Source organism: Lepeophtheirus salmonis, chromosome 4 (genome assembly GCF_016086655.4).
Source record: "Lepeophtheirus salmonis chromosome 4, UVic_Lsal_1.4, whole genome shotgun sequence".
Classification (NCBI taxonomy): Eukaryota; Metazoa; Arthropoda; class Copepoda; order Siphonostomatoida; family Caligidae; genus Lepeophtheirus; species Lepeophtheirus salmonis.
The window spans coordinates 7,153,989-7,160,767 of NC_052134.2; positions in this window are offsets into that span (position 1 = coordinate 7,153,989).

Consider the following 6,779-nt stretch of genomic DNA (forward strand, 5'->3'; position numbering starts at 1 on the left):
TAAAATAATTAAAATTCTAGTTCTTAAAACCTTCCATTTTTGCGTCTCTCAACCTCGCTTTTAAAAAAGAGAGAGAAAAAAGCCACATATATACGTGATTTTTTTTTTTTGAGGGGCCCAACATTTTGACAACATTATGAGAATGTTTTTGTATAATTTTGAATACAGAGATTCTAGAGCTAGCTTAGAATAGTTTTTATGAAATTAAAAATATGGGATTCATAAGCTCAAAATTTGGATTAAACTACTGCCCCTCCAGTCCACCCCCTGCAGAGGATCTTGATGGTACTCAGGCAATTGAATCATTCAACCCAACTGTGAGAATAATTTAATTTAGATGTATGGATATTTTCCCTTCTAACAAGGAAATCATTCAAGCTTAGTGAAGAACATCACCTTTCTTCTAAACCAGGGATTTTCAACCTTTTTTTCAGTGATGTACCACTTGTAATTTTTTTCTTAGCCAAGTACCCCCCTAACCAACGCAAAACATTTAGAGTTTTAGTGATGTGCCAATAGCAAAATATTTTTTTTCAAAATTTCAAATACCCCTGGAGTGTCTCCTAGTAACCCCAGGGGTACGCGTACTCCCATTTGAGAACCCCTCTTCCAAACAATCTAACAAAGGTGTGGAGTCGACTACTAACACATGAGACTTGATGTACCAAACTTAATTGCAAGAAATATGCATATAGTTTGTAACATCAAAGGCCTGGAATCTGATTCTGAAACACTCTTTCTTGAAATTGCAAACTTAATTTTAATATTTACCTATCAAAGACGTTTATGAATATATTCAGTTAAATATCACAGCATTACCACATTGGCATAAAAAAAATACATCGTATTTTATTGACAGCTGTCGTTTTTTCTACATTTTCTCATTTATTTGTGTTTTGAACAGTTGATAGGTTGGATTCAAAATATTTCAGGTAAAGCTTTAAACAGTTATCAATTATTATTAAATGATAATTGCAGGCTCGGGAAGAATTGGCTAACACCTAACTAATTTTGGACTTTTTCCTTGTTTCTTAGTGTAAGAAAGGTTGCAAGAAACAATAACTGTAACGTCGTATTTAGTGTTGCTCCTTATTATTATTTTTATGTTCCGTTAATCGGTCAGATGGAGTTGCTCTGATTAAGTATAAGTAAACATTAAAGTATTACGATTACTCTGTCTGACCTATCTGAAGTCCAAATACATTAAGTATACTTTCTTCTTAAGAAACGACGGAGACGCGAACCTACCTACATTGAGTAGAAGAAAATATCTTCTTATTACCTTTATATAGTAGTAGTCTTCTGAATTAAAATTATTTATTGTTAAATTGTTATATCACTACTATTAAAGAAAGAATAGTACACAATGGCTTGACTATTTTAGCTTGAGTAATCACAAATCACATAAAAAAAGTCATTTAGTTATGTGATTTAGGGACTTCATACCTGTGAATCAATCGATGATTAAAGTATTAAAATAGACAAATATTAACTCAATAATGTTAAATAATTCCAATGGCCTGCAACCAAATATATAAATATATGAATCTAACTATAATGTCCTTTTAAACATATTCATAGAATTCCTTCAATATCACATTTGGAATTGAGGATTTCCTCGTTAAAAGAATAAATGTTAATTTAATTGATATTTTGAAAATGACCTCCAAGGATGTTTTATCGAAATAATAGTAATTATCCTATCATTACTATAAATTATGTATGTACCAATTATATATTTTTTTAGATCCGGCTTTAAGTGATAGGTTGCGATGTATTCATAATTGTTCCGCCTATTTTTAAAAAAATCTTGTTCAATTATTTTATACATTAAATTATCAAATTTTTATTTAGATGAAAGACTACAACAAAGTCAAATAAGCTTCAACTTGAGAATAAATATATTTAAAACTTATTACTGCTTATAATTGAAAACTGGTGGGAAATAGCCCAAATACGTTTAACTAATCCGGCTCTCAGAGAGAGGTTGAGAGATATTGTTAAATATTTAATTTTTTGAATTTCAGGTGTTCATTTTACCTATTTTTAAATTAGGATATTTGTCCAACTTCCCCTATTGCTTCTAGCCAGGAGGCGATTTTATGACAATATTTGTACCTCTATAAATTAAATTAAATCATTAATTTATATTTCTTCGGTCTAATACTATATTCTACATACATACAAACACAAAAATAGCATATAATACCATTTGATCCAATGTAACCATTTAAAGCTTATATACTTATTTACAAAACTTAAAACTTTTTATAAAATAAGTAGAGAAGTATAATTTCCTATATTTACAATGAATAAAGGGGAACTTATACAAACTTTTCTCTAAATAATAAGCTGCATAAGTTAATTTCAATGTTATTCCTCCAATAAGTAATTAGCTTCTAATATGAAAAAATTATATTATAATCAAGTTCTTTTGTTCTTTCAAATATCAATCGGTTAATTTATATAAATGTAATTGACTTTATTATGGATTATGCTTCACTAAGAAAGACACTTCGTAATAAAGCCCAAATTTTGCAATCAAGGCATACTAGAAGCCAAAGAGTGAGTGTGGATCCAATTGACCCTGGCAATATTATAATTGTAGTAAATTGTCCTGTATATACAGGGTATTACATTGTTTATTGAATGATACTGAATAGTCCATCAATTATTATCAAAAGTGTCAATTAAAATACTCTGTTGCTTATAAAATAATACCAATTATTTATACTTTTAAACTATAATTCTTATGATCGATATAACATCCTTAAAAATGATATTATTAATTAAATACTCTTTTCGTAATGACACTAATTGAGTTACTATTTCTATTTGTTTCTATAATACAACTTATCACAATATAATATTTGAATCCAACTTTGTATTATTTTTCATTATAAACCATATAATGTACTCCAAGCAATTAATGGAAAAACAAAAAATTTTAGCTTCCATCACAAGTTTGTTTCGAATGTTATGTAAAAACTTCATGTCCAATTTAATAGACAAAAAAAATGGATACTAATATTTTATAGTGGCTTATGTTAGTAATAAATATTTCACATTAATTTTCATAAGTGACTCTTAACAGTATGATTTAAAGCAGCAGACGTATTACTCAAAAAAATATTACATAGGATTTGGATTTTTTATTTATATCCATCAATGGCCTTCGCTTGGATCACATATCATTTCATAATCAGTGATAGATAAAATTATCAATATGCAATAAACAAATTCAAAAAAATATATTATCCGCAAGAGGGCAAGACTTGTTAACTAGATTTTTTTTTAATGGTGAGAGGATAAAAAATTTTACAGTACCTTTCTTAAGTAACATAACCCTATATTTTTTATTAAATAATATTTCCTTCTGGGAGTTGTATTATTTTACCGCAAAAGGGTCCCACTCTCTGTTGCTTTGCTTACAAATTATGCTAAAACGCTAACCATTACATGTTTTCACAAATTTATCATTTTCCTTTTGACATTCGAGTTTGAGATTGAACAAAAAAGTTATTCGTGAATCAAAATATCTATGACACATTCGATATGAAAAGGTTTAGTGATTAAAGAAATTCATTTGTACTTCCGTAGAAAAGAATTTGATTTCTCTTATCTAAAATGTCCATCAACTTATTGCCTACGTATATTATTTATAACGTATAGATGAATTAATATATCAAAAGTTGTCCCTACTTATAAATATGCATAAAGGAATTTCTAATCTACTTTTTAAACTTTCCCCCTTCTGGTTAAGAAGTATTGATGTAGATTTATTACTATATATGTGTAACTGAAAAATTAGTTTACAACTTTGTTTAAATAAATAAACAAAAAAAAAAATTTGGTTCTTGGAAGGGGGTTGAAGAAAATAGCAATGTTAGTCGAAAAGAGGGGCAGGGGCTATAATTATATTTAAATAAATCGATGTGGTTCATGACTGTCCTCTAATACCTCAATAAAAATATTTTATCCCAGCCATGAGTGGAAAACTATGGATATGTTCAAATATACGGTATAATTACCGTTTTTGGGATAAATTGGTATTATTAAAAAATGAACCATTCGAAAATAAGTTTGATGCCCTTAATGAAAATTCTATTCATTTATTAAGCTAATAATAGGAAGATTATTGATAACTCCATCAAATAAGATTTTAATCATTGTTCCATCTAATCATACTATCACAATATTCATGACTTTATCTGATTTAGTTAGACAAACTTGCTTAATTTGTTCCAATTGTACAATGTACCATAATTCAATGATTACTGTATTATTTATATAGTAGTCATTGCATAATTTTAAAAATAGTTAAGGTTTTGCCGATCAAAAAATCAAAAACATCCGACGAGAAAAAGGTTTATTTAAAAAATGAAAAAAAAAAATATGTATTTATAATTTTTTAAATACTTGAATAATTAATTAGTTCATTAAATATATGGTTAATGAATAATCAAAAAATATTTTGGTATTTCATTATGGAAAGCTATTTTTATTTATGTAATTGTTATTTTTTATTCAAAAATTGTGTGTAGCCATTAATTAATAATGAAACTCAAATCTTTATTGTCTAAAATGATATATTTTTGGCTTACAAAAGAAAATAATCATTTTTTCATACATGCAATCAATTAAATATTTCCTCAAATTCATAAATGTATAAATAAAGAAATCTTTTTCTTCTTTTTTCTATTGTTTTTTTCTCTCTCTCTCTCTAAATAGGGCACGAGCAATCTAAAAAATATATTTTTTCTGCAAGGTGGTATGTCAGTCTGTAGCTTGCTGTTGCTGTAACAAAAATATTTATTAATCTTTTCCTGGTACATTACATTAGTTATTAAACACTGTAAAATAGTTTTTATTATATTTTGCTGTCATTGGCCTCATAGATGGTGATAAGCCTCTTGCGAAAAGAGTTGGAAGTATAGCGAATGAAGTTTGTATTCATATCAGCCAACTCCTCGTCGAGGGAAGCCTTTATGGTGGCATATGCTACATGTCTTCCTTTGTAAATGTGGCCAGAAGGAAAATTCGAAGGGATTGCCATCCGAACTGTATGGTGGTCACATTCTCTTGTCTCAGAAAGCGATGTTGTTAGCTAAGAAGCTACGAGTAATTTTTTGTCAGCGGTGCCCTATCTTGTTGAAAGAGGACGTTGAAGTCGGTGAAATTTCCCTGGATCCAGGGCAGCATGTTGGCCTTCACAAATTCGATGTGCATGGCTGCTATGAGATCAGGGGTATCGTTGAAGGAATCTGCATTATTAATAGACTTTATTTTTAAACCCTCTTTCCTCTCTATTGTCTCGTTGTGGTCTAGCCTGTTCTTAACATTGCAGATGGTCTTACAAGCCATTCCCATCAGCACAACTACCTCTGTTGAAGTGTGACTTGTACGAAGAAGAGTTAATGTCCTAAGCCTGGAATCTTGTTTCAATGACATTTCACGTCCGATTTTTAAAAAATCAAAAAGTAGCAGGTTCTTGAGATACATGACTACCTAGAAAATTACAGACAATTCTAATTTCTTAACATAGAACCTCTCAAATTAATATAATACCAGTGTGTAAGTTTAAAGTTTCCTCTCAGTATTTGAGAAACATACGTACGTTTTTTTTATTAAATAATATTATCGTTAAGGGAGTTGTATTATTCTGCCACAAGACAGAGCCACTCTTTGTCGCTTTGTTTACAAACTAATATAAGTAAACAAGGCACATGCCTAATTGAAAAAAAAAACAATCAAAATTAAAAAAAAAAAAGAAAATATAGATAACTGAATTGAAATTTTAATGTTGAAATAATGTCTGTCTTGTTTTTAGATATAAAAGTAGAACAACTACATTCCAAACACTTTGAGTGATTGTTTACTGTCAGGGTACACCTTAGGACACTACAACCAACACGGCCGTCCATTAAGCCCGATGCAGAGTAGAAAATAATCCGTATTTATTTATTTTTTTAAGGAGAAAATTTAGATTCTAACAAAAGGGATTTGAGATAAATGAGAAAATTTATTTTGCAAAAATAAATGTCATTTGATATTTGTTTTCTTTCATAAAAATGCCTGCATTTAATTTTCTAATAAAAAATTAGATTCGAAATTAATTTTAAATTATTAAAGAGGAAAGAAAGGAAAGATTCCTTCACATTTATTTTCGTCATAGGCCCACTTACTCTAAAACCGGCCCTGGCCTCAGTTATTATCCTTATTCCTACTCAAATTGGGATTTGAGCCTTACAATGTCTAACGTATAATTTTGGAACAAGCATTGAATTCAAAAAGATGAAGAATGAGGGCATTGCGATAGAGCTTTTGGCCATATATGAGAGCCTGAGAGTCTTAGCAAGCATTGGGTTTCGATTTTGTAACGAAAGTATAAACAATAACCATAAGATCGTTGCAAAGAGCGACTATTGCTGAATTAACTCGAGCAAGAAACGGCGCCAGGCCACCAAAAACTCAACTGAGTACCCCAGGACGACCGTCTACGATATTTAAAAATCTGAATGAGCCAGGAGATATCACCAAGAGGCCTCAAAATTCACGAAGCGACAACGAGAAGATCCCAACATTCTTTGCCTGTCTGAAGAGTTCAATTGAGGGGAATCCAGCGAAACTTGACCACTCTCAAGTCGTTATCTTTATTGTATCACGCATCCTTTCTTCCAAAAGGAAATAGAAAAATGACCCGAAATCATCTTGTAGTTAGCCAAATAAGTCAATTACACCAACTCCCATTTGTCTCAACTCCCAGACTATCATTGTCA